Here is a 23,776-nt window from a genome sequence, read left to right on the forward strand (position 1 = left end):
TGGGAAAGGATTTTAGAGGGGCTGGCTCACCAGGGGTCATTTTAGCCACATCATTTTTTTAAATCATTATAATTTTTGCATAGTTTCTTAATATTATGATGGCTCAAACTAGACCGTATCATCATCATCAACATCATCATCACTATCATCATCTTCATCCTCATCCAAATCATTCTCTGAACAATGGAGAAAGTACTGTAAAGATAGATTAGCCCCTCTTTCCCTGCCCCTGGTCTAGTTCCTAGCCCATTGTAGTAGGTTTATGGTCAACAGCTGTACATTTCTGGCTCATTTTCAGCCTGTTCCCAATTATGACCACCACCTCCCCCCAGTCTTCTGAAAGTTTATATTTAAGATCCATGCACAAGAATCAAAATTGTTTCCTCCAACTAAGAAGAACTTGCTCGCCTGATGATACCCTAACACATGCCCACATCCAATCGATGTTAGAAATCAGTCTAAGTTAAATAACACAGATCCTAAAATGATATTATCTCTTAAAATAACAAAAAGCTAATGGTGACTACTAGGCAAAGAAGATATTAGTAATTGGATGTGGGAAGGCCCTGGATAAAGATTAGGAAAGATCTCAATGGACAGATTTTAGACACTAAGTAGTAAGAAGGATATTGTTCCTGGTTTCTTTTCAGCCCAAGATTTCTGACTGTTTTCCCACAAAATACAAAGCAAGGGGGGGAAATATGAGATACTGATTATTTCATACTTTAATAGCAATCATGAAATAGATTGCAATCTCTTCTCTGTCCAGTAAGTGAGCAGGCAGAGTGAAAACAAAAACAGAGCAGTGTGATAGAGATATTAGATAGAATGCTAAAAAAATTAACACCCAGGGGAATTTTTTTTATAAGTTTCTACTTTTCTGAGATTCAACATTGATATGTTTTTCTCATTTAGGTTCACTAAGTTATGTTTATTATTAATTCAAATTCGCAATATTGAAGGGGAGATATTTCCCATATGGTTGACATGTTGCTCTGGAGGTTCATAAATTTGGAGGAGTTTTGATTAACACTGACAGAAAATCCTTTGAAAACATATGGCTGTATATACATCATGTCATTTCTAATAAGATGACACATCCTTCTTCACTTTTCCCTAATAAGATGAGTTCAGTTGTATTTAAGAAACATGATAATACTTTGTTGACTTTTCTTTATGGGGAGAAAAGCTGAGTAAAAATAAACTATTTTGTTGTTGCAGCAGACACTGAAAGCATAGCAGATAGTTTGTGGGAATTAAAAAAAAAAAAAGAGTGCTATCTCTAAATACTTTTTATAGATGCAATTAATATGTTGTAAACTTGGAGTGATTTTTGACACTCCCCTGCCAGTTTCCTTCTTGGTGACTCTGGTCGTGCATTCCACCTAACTGACTGGGGATTCATCTCTTTCTCACCAGGTTTTAGAACTGCTCTCTGCCATCCTTGCTGATCACAGTTTCATACCATTTTGGCTCCAAAAACATTCTCGTCCTTGGTAGCTTACATTTTCAGATGAACAATTATCTTTGTTTCTTGAACTGATTTGTTTCCACTTCTTCTGAAACCCATTGCAACAAATTCATTTTTGAGAGTTCGGACATTAGCTGTTGGAAGTATATTTTAAAATACAACAAATATGGAAAGCAAATTGGCAACTTGTATCAAGAATCTTAAAAAAAAGTCTAAGCTGTTTGACCCAGTGATTCCCCTTTTGGAAACCCACCATAAGGAAGTAATTTAATATGTGAAGAAAAATTTATTATCAAGGATGTTTATAATAGTATTATTTATTATAACAAAAAATTCAAGAAAAACTTACATGGCCAAAAAGTGGAAGGTGGTTCAATAAATATGGATGATCCACTACGAATCATTTACAGGCTGCAGGATAATAGTAGAAAATTAAAACTAACTTACTAAAGCACATGCAACCCAGTACCTAGTGAAATGTACACAATTACTTTTTATAAAAGGATAAAAATTCAGCAGCAGCAATTAAACAAGAAAAAAATTCATGTCATAAACTACTAAAGTGGTGGCTAAAGAAGGAAACAAATGATTTTGCTGTGCCAGTACTGACCACACCCCCACACAGTTCTGAAGAAAGAAAGCGAGTTAGTGAAATGCTGAGATGTCTCATTAATACCTTTCAATTTGGAGAGAAGACTGAGGAAGTGAGTAGGTGACCTGGAGAAGACACTAGGAAAACTCATTTCTTATTGCATCCCCTACATATCACATGGCTGTCAGTAGAGGCAGGACAGGGTGCCAAGGCCTACCATTTCCACAGTGTCAATTTGGGAAACAAGCTAGTATATAAGATCCTTAGCAGGACCTCGGAAGAAAGAGCAGAGCTAAGTTCCCCCTAATGAGCTTCCTGCATCTCCTTGTTCCACTCCATACTGTTAAGGTGAGGGAAAAAAAGAAACAGATAAGAATACCCTCAAACTCAGAGAACACAGAGAGGCCCCAGAAAAGCTAGGAACATTATAAAGGAGAAATTACCACACCATACTGTGGCATAAAGAAGGTCTGGGCAACCATGCAAATGTCCTTTAGGAAGGAGAGGGTACAAATTTTCTGCTATAAGATGAATAAAGTCTGAGGAGCTAATGTAAAACATGGTGACTATAGTTGATAACACTGTATTATATGATTGAAATGTGCTAAGAGAGTAGAAATTAAATGTTATCACCAAAAAAATGGGATAAGTATGTGAAGTGATGGATGTATTAATTTGCTCAATGGTGGGAATCCTTTTACACTGAAAGAGAAAGAAAGAAAGAAAGAAAGAAAGAAAGAAAGAAAGAAAGAAAGAAAGAAAGAAAGAAAGAAAGAAAGGAGGGAGGGAGGGAGGGAGGAAGGAAGGGAGAAAGAAGAAAGAAAGAAAAAAGGAAAGAAAGAAGGAAGGAAGGAAGAAAGAAAGAAAGAGAGGGAGAAAGAGAGAGAGAGGGAGAGAGAGAGGGAGGAAGGAAGGAAGGAAGGAAGGAAGGAAGGAAGGAAGGAAGGAAGGAAGGAAGGAAGGAAGGAAGGAAGGAAGAAGGAAGGGAGGGAGGAAGGGGAGAAAGAGAGAGAGAGGGACTGAAACAACAAAACGTAGATGAGAAATCCAGTCTGGATGAAAACAATTTAAAAAACAGAAGAAATCATTCCAAGAGATTGTTTCATGCTATAGAAAAACTTACAAAGTCAATAAAACAAAACAGCAAAATGAGAATAATAAAATAACAGAGTGAGAAGAAAAAGATTGGTGCAATAATTAAAACATTGAGAACTAAAACGATAACATTACAATAAATTAAAATTAGCAAGGAAAAGAATAGATGTAAATACAAATTAAATTGCTGGAATGGAGAAACTCTTGAGATCACCATAGTGAACACAGAAGTAAAAGCGGAGAGTAAAGCAATTTAAAAGAAGATGGAAGATGAGGATAATCCAACATAAGGATAATTGGTTTCCCTGAAGTGATACTCCAGAAGAACAGGAAAAGTTCTTTTGAGGTATAATAGTGAAAACCAAAAATCTTTGAAAGGAAGAACCAGATCTACACACTATGTTCCAGAAGAAAACTGACAGAGGAGTCCATGTGAAGATGTGTCTTGGTTCAAATAATAAACTCAAGAGGAAAGATTTTTTTAAATATATTTTTTATTGAGGTATAGTTGACTTGCAAGATTATATTGGTTTCAGGTGTACAACATAGTGATTTGATATTTTTATAAATTACAAAATGATCATCATGATAAGTCTAACTACCATCTGTCACCATACACAGTTATTATAATATTATAGATTATATTCCCTAAGGAATAAAGAATTCTTCAGGCTATCAGGGAGTAAACACAAGCCACCAGCAAAGGGAAATTATGAGGTTGGTCTTGGACATGCTATAGATTTTCAATGTCAGAAGGTGATGGGGAATTTTTACAAGATTCTAAGGAAAACAAAATGATTTTCTAAAACACGAAGCCAAGACAATTTATTGTTTGAATATAAAGGTCACAGGCAGATATTCTCAAACATGAAAAAATATGGTGAAATATAGCATCCATAACCCATTTTAAAAACAATTTCTAACAGAGGGAATCAGCCAACCAAGAGATGAATCAAATACAGAATTTAAGCATAGAAAAGTTGTGGTTTAAAAGGCTGGTGACAAATCATGAATCCAACTAAATATGGTCTAAGATCTAAAGTGAGAATTTAATTGCAGAACAGAATGTATACATTATTAATCTGGAAAAAGTCTGCAAAGCTATATAACCAATGAAATTGGGGGGTGGGTTTTGGGGAGAGAGATGGTAAGAAATATAAAAGAAATAATTTTATCTTTTTAGCAGATGAATAAAATGTGTAATTAAAAACTTAATGACTCCAACCTCTTAATTTTTTTCATAATATTTATTTTAAAATTTAGAGTAGGGGCTTCCCTGGTGGCGCAGTGGTTAAGAATCTGCCTGCCGATGCAGGAGACACAGGTTCAAGCCCTGGTCCAGGAAGATCTCACATGCCGCAGAGCAACTAAGCCCGTGGGCCACAACCACTGAGCCCACATGCCACAACTACTGAAGCCCGCATGCCTAGAGCCCGTGCTCTGCAACAAGAGAAGCCACAGCAATGAGAAGCCCGTGCACTGCTACGAAGAGTAGACCCCGCTCGCCGCGACTAGAGAAAAGCCCGTGCGCAGCAATGGAGACCCAATGCAGCCAAAAAAAATTTAGAGTGATCATTTAGGAGACAAATTTTTATGGTAGAGAAACATTAATCTGTGGTTTAAGATTTCTTTATGTCTATTCAGTTTCTTTTTTTCTGTTAAAAATAAATAACACTTACCTATAGTGTGCTAAATCCAGTATGGTACCCTGCATTGGATTGTGGAATGTAAAAAAGGACAGTAGTGGAAAAACTGGTAAAATCCAAATAAAATTTGGAGTTTAGATCATAGTAATGTACTGATGTCTATTTCTTAGATGTGACAAACCTACCACGGTAATATAAAATGTTAATAGTAGGAGAGTTTGGGTGAGGGTGTGCTACCTTTGCAACTTTTCAGTAAATTTAAAATAATTGCAATATAAAATGCTTCTTTAAAAATATTATGCATCATATCCATATACCCTTTTATCTACATCTTTATGAAAAATGAAGTCTAGGATAAGGTTTATAAAAATTCAACACTGGCTATTTCTAGGTTGGTGGTTTCACAGTGATGTCTTGCTTTTGTTTTGTATACTTTTTGTATTGTTTGAAATTAACACAGATGAATATCATTTTTATTACAAATGTTATTAATATTCCAAAGTTTTTAAAAGAAACAAATAAAATACTGTTATAGATGACTATTAACATAGGGAATGTTTATGATAAACTATCTCATGAGAAAAGCAGAAGACAAAAAATAAATATAACAGTAATAATTTTATTTCAAAAAATATATTTATGAAAAAAATGACCAGAAAGAACTACATTAAGTTATTGCTACTGATTGATTTGGGATAAGTAAATTTTAATTTTTTCTTTATACATTTTAAATTTTTACAGTGGTTTAAACAATGAGTATACCTTCATAATAACAGAAAAATAAACGTTACAGTTTTACTGTTATCCGATGAAGTTGGAACTGGCAGTTGGCAAGTCAACTGGAAAAGTTAATTAAAGCAGTGAATCATAAAATGTGATACATACATACCTTAAAGATTTAATTTTAACCTGAAACATATGGACTCTCACTCAGTTGCCACTCTTTTGATGTCATGCCAAGGCCCTTTCTCTGTGCTGGGGTCTGCTAATCAGAGTTCCAAGCCGTCTTTCTTTCAAAACCACCCATAATGCATCACCCAGAAGTTCCAGTTTTGGTTTCCTTAAGGCAGAATGAGACCTTTAAGACACTCACAAAGCAACTTTTCTACATTTTTGCTCTTCCCCCAGTCTTTTCTGTGTGTTTCACATACACCTTATTTGACAGCAATTTACTATAGCAACTTGTCATCATCAAATCTTTCATCACTTTACACAATAGTTGTGTAAATAATAAGCATATAATATTTGCATATTACAGTTGCCAGCACAACTAGCATAAATAGGTTTGGGAACACACATGGCTGACTTTTGGTCATCACAACTGGTGGGAAGTATGGGGGCTTAATAGACAGTAGTCTAAGTTGCAAGAGCTCAATGTGCAGCGGGCATTATTTGGGAGGTTTTCCTGAGGAAAGCAAGACCCATACCTTGTCCGACAAATTGATGAAGTTGAGGAAGGTTATGAGAGTTCCTATAGATAAACGTAAAAATGGCAGACTCTAATACAAGTCTTGCTACCTTAAGTGTAGCAGGAGGAGGCTAGCATCAGATTTTTTCTTGATCTGCTATTCTCTCCACTTCTTACACTGGATAGCTAGGATACCCTTTTATGGTCCCCTTCAACATAAGGTACTGATGAAGGACAAATAGGTCACTTGGGCCTTTTCTAGTTGGCCCACTCTGTAAGCTGGTAACGGTATTCCATGGTACAGATGAGGAAACTGAGGCACTTAAAAGTGCCCAAGACTATGGTTACTCATTGACAGATCCAGGATTCACACCTAGATCTGTGTTCTGACTCTAAATGTACTGCTGTTAACACTCTACCACAGTGACCTTCTTCAATGGTACAGACGGTCCCCGACTTAACAATAGTTCAACACGATTTTTTGACTTTATCATGGTGCTAAAGCTATACACAGTCAGTAGAAACCATACTTCAAATGTTGAGTGTTTCCTAGTGACGTGCAGAGTGACACTCTGTTGTATTGCTGGGCAGCAGCAGCGAGCCACAGCTCCCAGTCAGCCGGGCCATCACGAGGGTAAACAACTGATACGCTTATTACCATTCTGTAACCCTACAACCATTTCTGCTTTTCCCTTTCAGTACAGTATTCCATAAATTACATGAAATGTTCAATACTTTATTAGAAAATACGTTAGATGATTTTGCCCAACTGTAGGCTAATGTAAATGTTGTGAGCACACTTAAGGTAGGCTGGGCTAATGTGTGATGTTCGGTAGGTTAGGTGTATTAAATGCACTTTCGACTTACGATATTTTCAATTTAAGATGGGTTTATCAGGAAGTAACCCCATTGTAAGTCGAGGAAGATCCATATAGGGTTAATGATTAAATAAAGACATGAAATCACACAAAGAAGGAAATTTTTAAATTGTCACTTACATTGTCAGTGTAGAACAGCTTTGTTCTTATAGTAGCTGATAACATCTTATTTTTCTGAGTCTTAAAATCATCAGTGATATAGAAATAATGTGAGTGCTATGCCATATACCTCTGTCCTATATATTTAGAATAATTCATCTCCATCTTTCTATTTGGGGCCCATCCTACAGGAATCCTATTCTCTAGGACCATCCATGTCCCAGATATCCTTAATTTCACAAACACTGCCTGGGGTTCCAACTTACATTCTCAGCCTGAAGATGTGCATGGAAGTACCTGACCCCTTCATTAAGCACTGCATCAACTATCCACGGTTTCCCTAGATTGGCAGGTCTGATCACTTCTGCATCACAAGTTACATCTCTTTACCCTCTTACCAGCTAATGTCAGTTTTCATAGATTTCTTTCTCAGTATCATTTCTCCATATTATTCCTCCTTTTTACAGCTAAGCTCCTCCAAGGAGTGACCAAAATTTGATCTCCATTCCCGCGCTTTGTCTTCTGTCATTTCCAGCATTTAAGATCACCAATGGCCACTATTTTTCCAAATCCAACACTTCTCTATTCTCATATTTCTTGACCTCTCAGGAGCAGGCAGTCGACATGTTTGTCCACTCCTTCCTTCTTCAAAGACTTTCTTCTCCAGAACTCCAAGACATCATATTTTCCAGGCTTTCCTCCCACCTCACTAAACTCCTTTGTCTCCTCTCCTGGGCTCTCTTCTGTTCAACCTCCAGATGTTGGAGGACCGCAAGGTTCTTTTCTACATCCTAAATTGATCTCATCTAGCCACTGGCTTCAAATACTGTCTCTATACTGATTACTCCTACATTGATTTTTTCTGCCCCTTCCTTTCCCCTGAGCTCTAGATGGATACGTCCATCATCCTAATGGGTATCTCCACTCCAGTGTATAACAGCCATCTCAAATGGAACACATACCAAATGAATTCTTGATTACTCCCAGTTAGAATCTACTCACTATCCCACATCTTGCCCAGTGGGTAAGTGACTTCACAATTCACCAATTGGTCACGTTAAAAATTTAGATGACATCCTTGATTTCTCTCTTTTCCTCACCCCCAGTCACATTAGTTCATCAGCAAAGTCTATCAGCTCCACCTCTAAAATGTCAAACGAATTCCTGCTTCTCCCCATAGCCAGAGCTATCCCTCTTGTTCAGGTCAATATCATTCTCTCCTGGTCTGGTGTGGTGCAAAACCTAAAGGTAAGACCCTATATTATGAACTGCCTTGACATATGGTGAAACCAGAGAGCCTCAGATGGCATAACCACAGGTTTTCCCTCCCAGCTCTGCTCCTGCAGATAAGATCTATCCAGACAACTCTCCTTATCCAGGGGACAAGGCAGTTCCTGCTTTTCCCCAGGTAGCAGGTTTCAGTTCCCTGCCGATCCTCGGAATTATTCAAACAAGCCAGTTACATCCTCCTGCAGAAACCCAGGATCACCTCACCCTCTTAGTTCTACAGGACCTGCCTTCCACAGCCCCTGGATGTTTACTCTGTTCCCCAGTACAAGTCCTGTGTGACCTGCATGATGTCCTCCTCTCCCAGGCTGTAAGTATATGTAACTAATAAACTTCCATCTCATGTGTCCAGTGTTCAGTGTCATGTGTTGGGCTATCCTTACACTCTAGGATGGGAATTTCTTCCTCACCACTGGTGCAGGAAAAAAGGCGATGAAAACACTCAGCTGTCACTGAAATCTCAGTTCAGATGATTTCTTCTCTGAGGGGTCTCTCTTGACCACCCTCTATCCCAGCATTCTCTCTCATTTTCTACATGGCACTTGTCACTGTCTGAATTATCTTATTTATTTACTTAGCACATGTTTCATCTCTGGCACATTCCACTAGACTATGAGCGCCATATCCAACATCAGAAATCTATCAGATCCGCTTTAAACGTATACTGTGCGAAGAGACTTCTGCCACCAATCCAGCCTTCATCTGAGCCCAAGCCAGCACCACCTCTCACCTGGATTATTGCACTCACATCCTCGTCAGTCTCCCTACTTCCACTCTTGCCCCGTTCCCCTCATAGTATCCAGAGGGACCCTTTAAAGATGTGAGTTAGCTCATGTCACTTCTCTGCTCTACAGCTCCGCCCCACTGCCTCTGGGCTCCCGCCTCACTCAGAGTCAGTACCTGAGTCTTTATCGTCACATACAAGTTCTGCTCAGTTCAGCCCCGGTGCCCTCTTTGCCCTTCTCTCCTGATATTTCCCCTTTATCACTGTGCTCCCAGCACCACGGTCTGTTTGGTATTTAGAGTTTTGTATTTCGCTTGTCTGGTTCCCCCACCTAGAAAACCCTTCCCCCAGATACTTATATAGTGGCTCCCCACTTCTGCTCAAATGTTACCACATCAGAGAAGCCTATGGTTCCTACACTCTTCACTCTCCATCCTGTTACCCTACTTTACCCTTCTTACTTTTATCACTCATATTTTTGCTGATTTGTTTATACTTTGTCTACTCTGCTAGACTGCAGGGAGGAATAGGGGCTCTCTTTGACTCAATACTGTGTCCCCAGAGTCTAGGACTTCAATTAGGGGCTTAAAATGTATTTGTTTAATTAATAAGTTTGTGTCTTGCTTACCATTGTATCCCTAGAGCCTCAAACAACATGTGGCACACAGTAATAATAATAACACTAAAATAATTTTTAAATAATAAGAAGAGCTAAAACTTATCTAGCATGGCTATGTGACAGACACTGTTCTCAGCTCTCGATATATGCTATTATTTAGTCCTCGCAACTATAGGGCAGGTACTACTATTATCCCTATTCACAGATTAGGAAAATTAAGCTTAGAGAGTAGAAGTAACTTGCTCCAAGTTACATATACAGTAAGTAGAGTAGTCAGGATGCAAAACTAGGTGGTATAATTTCAGAGCATGTGGTATTAACCAGTTAAATAAATAAATGACTTATAAAACGGTCTTCAGTAACCTCTCCTTGTGACATCATCCTCAGGCCGATCTGTGCATGAGGATAAGATACTTGTTGACTGCTCTATTTACTAGTAGATAGCAGTGGATAACAATAGGAGAAAGCATTAACCAATATTATATTCTATTAAAGTACTACTTAAAACATCAATAAATATTATACTAGGGCTTGGGAAATTTTTTAAAATAAAGATTATATATTTTAATTGCTTTCTTAACTGTCAGAAGGGTTAAAAGCCACTGATTTTCAAAAAGGAAACTTCTATATCCTAATTTATACATATCTATCAACTGTCAGTAAGAATGCAAAAGGTCACCTCAGCCTGCACCAAAAGGTGTTTCATAAGTTAAATGGTGATAAAGAATTAGATCAGCCCAAAAGCCAACCTAGAATGGAAATGAATATGTACTTTCAGCAAGCCATTCCTCACAGGATATAAATTATAACCACTTCAAGATATAGTAGGTGTTCACTCAAGTTTCTCTCTGGGTTTTCATAGCCCTTAGACCATTACGTTTGAAGTAAAAGTTAATAAAAGTCCAGAAACAAATTTGAAAAGGTATTGGTACCAAGAGATTAATTCAAGGGTTTTTAAAGAAAGTACCCTCCACCTTGAATAGCTTTGCAATGAAAGAGGAGTGTCGTTCCACATATGGTCTCAGGAATGCCCTAATGCAGAGTCAGTCACAGCACTTGTGGCCTTACCAGCTTCTCCCACAGGAGAGAAAGAGACCCTGCGCTCTGTTATTGGCTCTTGGCAGCAGATAAAATCAGCTTAAGAGTCCCTTATGCCACCAAGAAGGCTCTGTGACCTGCAGTCCATCTGGAAAAATCTATCTTTCAAACACAATCAGGCCCACAAATGTAAGAGTCAGGAGGCAACGCTTTTGACCTTAAAGACCTGAAGGATATATCAGTGGGTTTTGTCCACAGAGACCTAATGCAGCGAGGAGTTAAGACAATTGCCAAGATCACTCCAGCCAAAAGCAACACTCCTCCTTGAATTCTGACCAACAACACTCTTTCCCCCCCCAGAAAAAACCCAAAAACTTATGAAGAAAATAAAATACTGACCAGCATGATCGACACGATGTATATTGGTTGACTTCACTAGAAACTCTAGGGAAAAACAGCCTCAGGGATTCCCGGGCCAGGGACCTAAAGATTACTAGAATGGCAGTGCTGAGTGTTTAGGATGAAGCCCAGTGGAGGTGGCTGAGGCCGCACAGGGACGGTCACCGCCAGTAAGGTTGACATTAAAGTTGGACCAGTCTGGGAGAGTCACATTATAGCTTGGAGCCAAGCAGGTAACCCCAGTAACAAATGAAGCTTCTATGAGAGGCAAAACCCAGCAATTTTCACTTCATTCTTTTCCGATATATAACAAATGTTCCAGCCTGATGTGACATTTAAACCTCGCAATACAATATTATGGAAACATGAATGAAGCACAGCAAGGAATTTTCGAAGGGGCTACTAGGAGGTTGACTTCGGAGTTTTCGAGTCAAGTTGGTTTACGGTTACCTAATTACAGAAAGAAACCCCAATCACTATTCCCTGAGCCCAAAACTTGGCTCTACTCAAGTTTGAGGGAATTCATTGGTGCTCTAAAGGTGCACAGTGGTCAATCAGTAAAGGTCTCTGGAATTTTGCCCACATTTAAGATAGAGTAAAACAAATCCAGAACTTAGTTTGGGGGGTGACTCTAAATTTAAAATCTGGGTGACATTCTGAAATTATCACATAGGAGCTCAGGATTTAGATTCTACTCTAATGAGCTCCGTGAATGCCAGTGAGAGGGGGCCTGTCTCACCTGCCCTTTCCACTGATCCAGATCTCCAGTTCCCACCAGATCTCAATGAGACGGGAGTCTCGCACTGCCACGTGGACCCTAAGATGGGAGCCACCACCGAGGAAAGCCCAGCTGAGTGGACGTTTATGCTGCACCATGCCGCATCTCCTTGGCCCACCTGTTTCTAGCGCGGCTGTAGTGGACCCTCATACCCTGTTGCAGGGTCCCATGTGCCCTAGAAGGCCACCCAGGCACAAGCAGGCACAATCCAGAAGTAGGGGGGTCCTAAGGCCCCTGGGAGCAACCCTCAACCAGTGGGAGACAAGGATCTGTGTGGATAAGTGTCCTAGCCGCCCCTGTCCTCCACTGTGGAAAATTCTGTAGAAATTCTGAATTCTATATGGCCCCTTCAGAGGGGCCCCAGCAGGACTGAGGCCTGGTTGCCCCCAGCAGGACATATTCAGCTCTTTACTGCAGTACCTGCGGGCTCTCCTCCTTTCTCCGTCTCTTTCCTCACTTCCACTTCCAGGGTCCCCTTCCAGATGACTTAGTTGAACTTCGGTTCTTGTCTCAGACTCGCATTTCAAGGAAACCCAAATAGGATGTCAGCCAAAAGAGATGAAGCAGGAAAACACACCTACACACACACACACACACACGCACATGCACACGACCCCCTGCACCCAGCAGTACTTATCCCTCAACATTTCTGTCCTTTGAGCCAATGAATCCCCTTCTCTTTTTCTGTTTTACACAAGGCAGTTGGCATTAGGTTTTTCATCACTTGAAACTACCCAAGTCCTGAATAGGACAAGCACTTGGACTTTGAAAACAGATGATTACACTTTCCTACTAGCTCTCCATTGGCAACATCTTCGTGTGTCTACCACTTAGTGTGATGCCTGGCGCCCAGTAAGGCTCAAAGATCATGCATTAGATTAATGAATCTCTAGTATATGTTTTTACTTCCATTGTTAAGAAGAGGTAAGAAGAGAGCTTGGCATTTTTATGTGTCATATAGCGAGAGATCACGTTTAGCTGGCACATACTGGTATGGCCATGCTGTAAACAGCAACCCCCCCCCCCGCCGAGTCCCCAAATAGCCCCCAGCACCTCCAGTCACCCTAGCACCCCCAGAAATCCCTGGGCCTCCCCATGATCCAGCAAGCGAAATGTTAACCCCTGGCACAGCATCTGCTCTGATTGGTCAGTTCCTGCCTTGCCGATTGTATAATATTTGGAATATTACCCTTGCGTAAGGCCTGATTTTTTCACTCCCCGTGCTCTTTTAAAATTAATCCTCATAAAGCTTGAAAGTAATGCAGCACAAACTCCTTAACACGAAAGAAATGATTTTCCTCCAGACCTACCATACTGCTAAAAATACAGAGGAAACAGCTTTCTTGATAGTCTCCACATGAATATTAATACTAGTACAATATGCCTGCAGATGTAGTCGTTGGCTTTTCATCTGGCCACATGATTCACTGAGAAATCAACTGTTCCGCAAAACTTCCTTCCTTAACACAGCTCCTCCTGTGAACGGCAATGGTGATTCTTTCGCATTTTCTTTGCCCCACAGCTGGTACCGTTCAAGGGATTTTTGGGCACGAGAGGAAGTCCCATCTGTGTCCCAAGTCCAAAGTAATCAAGAAGTTTTAGAGTTTATTTTCTTCATGCCTTTTCCTTCCTTCATCTTCTTGAATTTTCAGAGGTGAGGTAGTTCTTCAACTTTAAAAGCCAAGTCTAATTATGGCCTCTTTGGAGGCAACACAGTATATTTTCTCTGTACAGTAGAAAGAAATGTCTCTGATGGGTTCAAAGTCGAGTGATCATACTAATTGGACCCCGCGTGGGATTCTACAGTAGGTGAGCCCAGGGATGGAAGGGAGCATGTGGAGGACCCTTGCAAGTGTGCCGCTAGGAAGCCTCCAGAAAATCCGGAGAAAGACCCAAAGACCGCTCTTGAATCTACCCTTCCATGGACAAGATACGGGAAAATGCACAACAGGAATGGCTGTGTTTTAGACATTTCAGCTAAGGACAGAGCTGGGTCCAACCGTCAAGTGCAGATGAAGCTATTGAGAAAAAAATTCTGTAAGATATTTTGCAGAACGTAGGGAAATGGGAGAGGAAGAAAACAGGAAGTCAGGGTGGTGTTGAAATGGATTTCCATTTCAGATGAGATTACCCACCACACACTCACCGGCTCTGTTTCTTCTCTATCTACCAAAGGATATTCCTCTTTGAAAGAATCTTTTCTTCCTAGGACCCTCTATGTGTTTCCTGGGGCTGCTGTAACAAACAACCATAAACTTGGTGGTTTAAAACAGCAGAAATTTATGCTTTCCCGGTTCTGGAGGCCAGAAGTCCAAAATTGGTATCAATGGGCCAAAATCAAGATGTCAGCAAGGTTACATTGTTACCCACCTGGGTCCTTGGACTGTTTCATCAATAGAAATTGATGAGAGGTCAGATGAGAAATTCTGGCAAGCCTTTACTGGGGCTCTTGCTGCAACACAAGGGAGAGAGAACAAGTGACAGGTGCCCTTGCCAGCTCCTGGGGGGCGGGGGTGGTGAGCTGGTCCCTTAAGTGGGGTGAGGGTAGGGACCGATCAGTGAGTCGGGGTGGAGGGGCGGCTTAGGTGGTGTGCCCACCCTGTGGTGGTGCTGTGTGCAGGGATCCTGCACAGGACCCTGCTTTTGCTCCCGACACCTCAGAAGTGGCAGTTGGTTTGGGGTCTTTTTGTAATTTTTGTAGCCCAACTGCACATGTGTGCAGTTATTTTTAGCCCCTTTATAGTTTTTTTTTTTGTATTTTGTTGCTGGAGATGTTTGTCCAGGTGCAAGCTCTGCAGAAAAAGGTCCCAGGTCCCAGGTCCCAGCCTGTCTCAACACTCCCTTCAGAAGCTCAGGGAAAGAAAGAGTCCAGCCTTTGTCTCTTCGAGCTTCTGGCTGCCAGCACTCCTTTGCTTGTGACCACATCCCTCCAAGCTCTGCCTCTAAGGTCACATTGGCTTTTCCTCTTCTGTCTGAAGTCTCCCTCTGCCTCCCTTATAAGGATACTTGGAGTTGCATTTACGTCTCACTCAGATAATCCAGGATAATATCCTCATGTCAAGAGCCTTAATTTAATCACATCTGCAATGTTTTTGCCCTGTGAGGTAACAGTCACAGATTCCAGGGATTAGGACATGGACAATTTTTGGAGCGTTCAGCCTATCACAGACGGGATGGTAGAAGGCCTGTGTTCCCCACCTGTGACCTCAGCCCTAACCATTTTAGTCCGTGCCAGTGGCATTTGACTGCAAGTACGAAGACTCTGCCCCTTGGGTGTTTTCTCCAGGCCGGAGGACCAGGAGGTTAATGTTTCAGAGAGTAGCTTTCAGGCAAATCCAGATGCGGGGTTAGAGGATAAATACCAGACTTCCTCTCTCCTCAGGTGGGGCAACTCGGAGATAGTCTAAACTGTCTGTCACTGTTGCCAGTGAGATGGAGAGCTAGCTGCCCCGAGGCAGCCTGCTTACTGGTCCTGTGCCTTCACTAGCTTCTTCTCTCTCTGTGCCACTTCCCTTCCCTTGGCCATGCTTCCTAGGATGGCCTCTCTCATAAACTCCTTGCAGTCACATCTTTGTCTCAGGATCTGCTTCTGGAGGAAACCACCCTAAGATAGATCTCCTGTCCTTACCTGGTGATTCAGCACCATTTCCAGGCACCTGGGCTGTGCACTCATGAAAGGCAAGACTTCGACTTCAACAACCTTTCCCTTCTCTTGCCCAGGCCTGCTGAAATGAACGGCAGAAAGAATAAAAACCATCTTCACAAGTCCTAAGTCTGAGGACCGTGGGGTCCAGGGCTTGGGAGTCATGTGACTGGCCCCCTGCGAGGCAGAACAACCTAGAACCAGGGTAGGGGTCAGGATCAAACTCTTTTCTAGTAATATCCTAAAAGGAGAATCGTCATATTAAGAATTCAGGGCGTTCTCCCCCCGGTTCCTTTCATGTTGGAGGATTTCACTGTTCCCTCTGAATGTAGACCATGGTAGTATTAATCTCATATAAATAGAAAACAGCCCCAAAATGTATAATAATTGCATACACCACTCCTTTTGTCAACTTTTTGATTTAGTGCCACTGCTGCAGAGCCGGGTTTTATTGTATTATGATACGACAGTAATCTTTCCGAGGCTTCCACTTTATTTTGTTACATTTATCTAGCGCGCCAGATTCACACTCCCACAGTAACCATATGGGGAAAAGCCACAAAAGCTGTTAAGTACATTTAATTACTGTTTTGATGAGCTCATATTTTAATTATGTTTATTGATTCTGTGTATATTGAAATAGTTTGAGCATTTCCAGAAGAAAAAAATGGAATCAATACGCAGCAATTACTGAACATTTCATGATTGTGTGTGTAATTAAAACTTTCATAAACTATTTTTGAAGACCATTTCCCCTCTAATCCTATAGTGGTGATTAACTAGGTTTCTGACTGTGTTTAGGTAAGCTTTGGGTTTTCTTCTATGTAGAAGGAAAATAGGGTTCAGTGAGAAATATGTTTACAGTCAAATATTTCTGACTTAAAATGTCTCCCTTCCAAAACAGCAGAACGCACATATTGTACCTTCCACGATTTGCTAAAACACCGCTAACAATGATAAAACACAAATTTAAACTTCCTAACAATTCAATGTTGCCAGCTCAAAGATTACTCCGACTGTCAGCCATACATATGCTGTTGCTAAGTGACAGATTAAAACAAAGAAAAACCCCCGCAATCCTTCCACGCCTGCCTCTATCCTTTTCTCATGCTCGTAGACATTTTTACAGATCTTAAGGAATTTGTACTTGAAAAAATGAAACTGCACAAACCCCACATTTTCTTCAGAGAATGAAATTAGTGTCATTTTCATTTTATACATTTTATTACTCTCAGTCTGTCTGTGAGAAAATGATGCAAAATAGGGAGTTGTCTCTTTAAAAGGTGATGACAGATTGTCTATCCAGGAACAAATATTTCTAGCTCAATTTCTAATTCACCTGGGTCCAAAGCACCACGCCTCCAGCCACCTGCATCAGCATCGCCTGGAGCCTTTGGAATGGCACAGATTCCTTGGCCTCACTGAAGGCCACTGAATCAGTCTCTAAAGTAAGCCTCAGGAATCTGAATTTTAAATACCATTTCCAGCTAAGGTTTATGAGTCTTTGACCAAAGAGGCTTCTACTGACCTTAACTTTCTCATTCTAAAGTGGACCCTTAACAATGTCCTGCAAAAACAATCCTGGTATTGAGCTACCTGATGACAGATCATTCACTAAGACAGCGGAGTAGGGCAACTTCATCCCCCAAAGGGGCTCGGCCTACCTTGGCCCCCTCTCTCCCAGCAGGGGGCTGCCTGCCAGCAAATGCACAGAACATCTGTCCCCTAGGAAAAGAATTGTCTCAGAAAAGAATTGTCACCTCAGAAAAGAATTGTCTAGGATCCAACCTTACCAAAAGCCTGAGTGAGGTAAGTCTCTTTCTTTCCTGGGCTGCCGTAAAAAATTACATTATTCTCGCACAGGTCTGGAGGCTAGAACTCTGAAATCAAGGTGTCAACAACGCTGGTTCCTTCTGCAGGGGCTGAGGGAGAGTCTGCTCCAGGCCTCCCTCCTAGTTACTGGGGGCCGTTGGCTGTCATTGGCTTGTAAGATGCCTTACTCTCATCTCTACTTCCAGCATCACGTGGTGTTCTCCTTGTGTGTCTCTGAGTCCAAACTGACCTCTTCCTATAAGGACACCAGCCATTGGTAGGGCCCACCCTACTCCTGACCGTATCCTCATGTGATTACATCTGCAAAGACCCTGTTTCCAAATAACATCACATTCACAAGTACCAGGGTCAGGATATGAACATATGTTTTGGAGGGCTACTATTCCCCCCACAGCAATGAGTGATGCTTACCAAGGGTTGTTTGAAGACCGTGCCTTCTGTTCAATCTTCTCGAGTCTCCCATGTACCCCATTTTGTCTTTAGATCCAGCCAGCCCATCAAAAAGCCGCATGCCCAGATCCTATTGCTTTGGGGCCAGGCAGAAAGGCTTTCCTGAAATGTATTTTGGTCAGCTCCTACTGAACCTTGCTGAGGGTGCTGGAGTAGAGGAGTGCTACTCCTAGTGTGGCTTGTAGGCGGAGCCAGTCCCCATACCGCAGGGTCACTGGTGCCCAGAGATGGTATTGGAGTCTGGTCCCTCCTGCAGCTGGTCGAGAAATGCTGTCTGCATTACTCTGGTTCCCAGCAATGCTCCTTGGAAGAATTTCCTTTTACTGTTCAGTTCTAGTTAAGTCCTTCCCAGTTGAGGAACTGGGATGTTTATTCCTCTTCAACAACTGACCACGTGTCCCTTTTCTGTCTGACTTTAGGAATCGTAATTAGTGTAATAAGGCAAGTCAGGCAGGTAATTAAATGAACAGTCTGAGCCTGTGGCAACGGGGTTGAGGGGTAAGAAGGGTGGCGGGTGGCGACTGTATCAAACTAAAAAGCACATAATCCACCTCAAGACAGTCATAGCCTAAATTTTTTAAATATACATGATGGAAAATTTCAAACAGAGAGGTACAATAAACCCTCATACACCTCATCATTCAGATTCAAAAATTATCAACATTTTGCTAATCTTGTTTACCTACCCCATTTAGTTTTTTATTTTTGCTTGTGTATTTTAAAGTAAATCTCAGATATCTTGTGGTTTTACTGGTATGTATACCATTATCATACCTAACCAAAAGAACAATAATTCCTTAATATCCTCTAATACTTAATGCATATTCAAAATTTCCAAATCCAAAACCAAAGCTGGTTTTACAGTTGGACTACACAAAGTCCACACATTGCATTTGGTAGTTACAGCTCTTAAATCCCTTTTGTTCTGTGTTAGTGTCTCCTCCGACTGATTTGTGAAACAAGCTAAAATGTAACTTCAGTTGGGTTTGTCTCAGGGGCTGCCATTTTGCAACCTCCAACGCAGTCTCTTGGGGGCCAGATACGCGCCTTCCATTTTTCTCCTAGGTTTGACTTCCTGTTTTAAGTTCTGCTTTCCCTGGTTCAGATTTTTAAATCTGACTTTTAGGTTACCAGTTCATGATATGTGTTTTTGCCATAAGCCCTCAAATCCTTGACAGGATGATTTGGGATATAAAGAAGTTGAATTACATTAATAAATAAGATAAACTCAACATTTTCTTTCTAAGTGTGTTTGAGATAACAAAGTTCCCAGTAAGTTGAATCTCACTGTTTAAAATTTAGAGATAGTAAGCAGATTCTGGAATTTGGCACCTGCCCAAGAATTCAGCAGTGTGTCTGATATAAAATTCTACTGAAAGCAACAGAGTTAGGATAAAGAGCCAAGATCTCACTGGCTTTTTAACGGCATTTTTTGAAGATCTTCATATAGTACTAGACAGAAAAAATAAAACAATGAAATCAAAACAAAACAAAAGCAAAGTAAGACTTGTCAGCAAAACATCTATGGTATTTCTTATTTTGAGAACTGGGAAACTTCCAGGCCTACTTAGGATACCTTTGCTAAAGGGTTTCCTTATAAAAAGATTTATCACCTTCTCTCTCTCAGGATTCATACATAACATGTATGTGTAGGGCAACGGCTTATGAGTCACTCATAAGGGAAGAACAACTAACACGTGCATTATTTTGACAGCACGTGTTCATTGGGCTCCTGCTGTGCACTCAGCATTATCCTGGGTTTTGTGGGGACTTTGAAAAAGTATGAGGCAGTTTCTGAAATGCTTTCTCCAAGGATGCTATGCTTTTCTGTTTCTGAATGGAGGACCAACCACTATGATATAAAAAACAAAAAAACTCCGGATCCAAACAGTCCTGAGTTTGAATCTCCATCATTTATGGGCTGTGTGACTTTAGGTAATTCATTTAGGTTCTCTAAGCCTCAGCTTACCTATCTATAGAAAGAGGATAAAAATGATACCCACTCTCAGAGTTGATAAGATAGGACATTTGTGATGTGTCTGTGGTGTGGCCACCTGTAGCCCTCAACTCGGTAGCCAATTTGATACTTCTGGACTAATTTGATCAACCTCACCCTCTCACCAATCTGGGTGAAAATTCAGGAGCATAGCTTGAAAACGAATGAGGAGGGGGTCCCAGTCCTAAGAAGTCCGAGCAGATGACCAAGTCAGGGACTCTGGGAGCAAAATGGAAGCTGAGACAGCGGACAGGGCCCGGGGTCAGAACCAGGACAGCAAGATGCATGGATAGCGCCCCAGCCCCAGGCACTGGCCTCCACTTTCCTGGCCTCCTGGCTCTTCCCCTCCCTCCTCCTCCTCCCCCAATCCCAGATGGGGCCATCGGAGACTAACCAGAGCTGCCTCACCCAGTAAACCATGCTCACTCAGGACTGAGGCTGTTGACAGCCACTGACTTTGCCACTTGACTCCAGCTCTTTAAAAGTCCGATTTCATAAGAGAGTGTTGTGATCCCGGTGGCATCTGGGAGGTACGGCTGCCTGTGTGTAATCAGGCCCAGACCAGCTCAGTGTGCGTGGCAGGGATTCTGGTCCAAATGTTTTGAAAGTTTGCCCAATGCCATCAGTCTAAAGAGTAAAAGGCAACAACACTGAAAGGCTTGAGGGTCCAGATAGAGGGAGGAGATGACAGGGAGCTCAACCAAGAAATTGAAAACGGACTGAATAACTGTTCTGCGCTCAGAGACTCGACGCATCCCCCCTCTCCCCCCCATACACCTTAAGTTCCTGCAGATCACTGTGTATCCCGACACAGCAAACGCAGTATAGACAACTAACCATGCTGGGCAGCTCTCCTTCTGTGACCTGCCTCCGAGAATCCTCTTTCTGGTAGTGGCTAACACACTTATGTTCAGACACATAGGGCCTCCTTCAGAAATGATGAAAGCCACGAGAAACAGAATTCAGGGCAGCGCTGGCCCATGACTCTGGGCGGATGAGGGTGCCTGAATTTGGACCTGTAACAGAATTAATATTTGAGACAGAAGAGAACTAGGGACCTCTGTATGGCTCAGCCATCCTGCTCCCTTTCTCAAGTCATTTTCATCCCACAGGTGGTCCAATTGGCGCCAAATTTGGTCAAAGAGCTGGCCCAATTTCTCCCCAATACACAACAGCCAACAGCCTTCGTATAACTGTATTCTGCTCAACAGGATTCAAGGACCATGTTCCTCTCATTAGCAAGTGTTTTTCTATAATAAACACAGCAGCAGTCATTTACTGAGCACATAATATATGTCAAGCCCAGTACTAAAAGCCTTATATCATTGCATTTAAGTTTAATGACAGGATTATATTAATTATACTATATTATATGCAAGCAAAAATTGTTATTATTAACGTATTACAGATGAGAAAGCCAAGTTTATGGAGGCTAGGCAAAGGGCACACAGATAGGAAGAGGAGGAGTTTGGATTTCGAAGGACACTGTCAGTTTCCTTGAAGCCCAAGTACATTCATTCTCTTGCTACCCACGTGACACTTGGCTTCACCACCTTGGAATTTCCCAAAGTGGGCATATGTACGTCCGCTAATATGACATACTATGAAGACCGCAACTTCGCTAGGCCATGGAAGAACTCGGCCCCCAGTTAAGTTCCACAAGTTAGATGTGTTCTCAAAATAAGATCCCTCGTGTTTACCTGCCTGGCCTCCTGATCCAGCACCTTGCCACTCCTGCTATTCGCCATTGTCACTGCTGACTGGGTGTCACCTGCCTATGCCAATGACTGCCCCTAACACCAGCGTGATGGCCCTGGGGAGAGTGCCCTGCCCTCCCCTCTCCATTCTGCCCCAAGCATGAACCAGGCTGTATTCATTTCTGAGGGCTGCTGATTATAAAGTACCAAAGACTGGGTAGCTTAGGCAACAGAAGTTTATTTTTTTACTATCCCAGAGCTTAGAAGTCTGAGATCAAGGTATCACAGGGTTGTTTTCTCCTGAGGCCTTTCTCCTTGGCTTGCAGATGTCTTGTCTTCTTGTGTCTTCACTCCGTATCACCTTCCACGGTCTTCCTCTAGTGCATGTCTGTCTCCCAACCTCCTCTTCTTATAAGGACACCAGTCACAGTGGATTAGGGTTCACCCTAATGACCTCATTTTAACTTACCTCTTTAAAAATGCTATTTTCAAATAAGGCCATATTCTGAGATGCTGGGGGGCGGTTAAGACCTCATTGTAACAATTTTGGCTGAATTTTGCAATTCAGCCCCTAACACAGGCCCTCCCTTTAATTTCCGCAATAGAACTGCTACCGTTTCACAACTTTTAATATGACTTCACTGATAGTTTGGAGAAAACAATAGCGAGCACAGCTATAACCGCTCCTGCACAGGGACGTCCTCAAAACTCACAAGCCTGCACCAAATCCCCTGGCTACTTGAAGGACGCTAGCTTGCTTAACTCCTGCCCTGTTACTTGGCAACAGCTTCTCTCTTAAGCCATTGAGATGGAAATCACATCTGCATCTTCATCCAGACCCAACCAGGACAGCCCAGAGGGAGAAAGATGTTTCTCCGTCTCTTTGGTCTGAGGTCACTTCTCCCGGCCTCCCTTCCTCTCCCAGGAGCAGCCTCTTTCAGGGTGACTGAGAGTGTGAATATTCATTACCTGATGGAAAAAACACACACTTCTTTTCCTGCTGCTCCAAGTTGGACAGTTTTATCAGAACATAATGTCCATTGTCAGTACATTTCCCAGTCTAGACTACTGACTCTTAAAAACACAGTGTGTTGGACACTATGGCAGAGGCTGCTGGCTGTTCCCCAAAGATTTCTCTTTCTCCTTCCTTAGTGCAGAGACATGTACCATTTCCCTTCCACCTAGGTAAGACAACAGGGCTGATTGTCACCTGCGGAATGTGAGTGGAAGTAACAAATCCCTTTGGGGCCACAGTGGTTAAGGAGCAGGCGTGTCTTCTCCATCATTTTTCCCCCATTGACTGGCCCGATGTGAGGTACTCCAGGGCCCTAGAAAAGGGCAGAGTCACAACATGGAAGGAGTCTGGTTCCCTGAATCATCATGTAGAATGTCAACTGCCAAACTGACAGCTGGTAAATTGCATGATTGCTATATAAGTAAGAAATTGACCTATGTTGACTTAGGCTGCTGGAATTCAGGGTCGTGTTAGCTAGCAGATATTATTTACTTTAATGAACACAACTACCCATAGGACAACCCAGATGGAACTTCATCAGGTCGGGTTCAGTTTCTTTTCTTGATCCTCCTATCGTCATGATGACCGGCCCACATACCCTCCATGTAGTCTTGCATGACTGCAGCCATGATAGCCTGTGAGCTTGCCCAGGCTACACACATGTCTCCAAGAACAAGCAGTAAGTTAAAGGTACACCCATTCTGTGAAAAGAAACATGTCTCAGAGAGATTTTAATATATCAGTTGTAGTCAACATTTAATGTCTACCTCCAAGGAAAATTAACCTGCTTATAGATAACCTGCTTAAATAACTTCTGTTTTGCTTCTCATTTTTGCCCATCAATGCTTCAAAAATCTTGCTGGACTGAATGTTTGTGTCCTCCTTCCAAATTCCTATATTGAAGCCCTAACTCCCAATGTGATGGTATTTGGAGACGGGTCTTTGGGAGGTAATTAGGTTTAGATGAGGTCATGAGGGTGGGGCCCCATGATGACATTTGTGTCCTTATGAGAAGAAGAAGAGGTCAGAACTCTCTCTCTCTCCACCACGTGAAGACACAGGAAAAGGTGGCCACCTGCAAGCCAGGAAGGGGGCTCTCAACAGGAAC

Source organism: Balaenoptera borealis (genome assembly GCF_965194805.1).
Source record: "Balaenoptera borealis genome assembly, chromosome: 10".
NCBI lineage: Eukaryota > Metazoa > Chordata > Mammalia > Artiodactyla > Balaenopteridae > Balaenoptera > Balaenoptera borealis.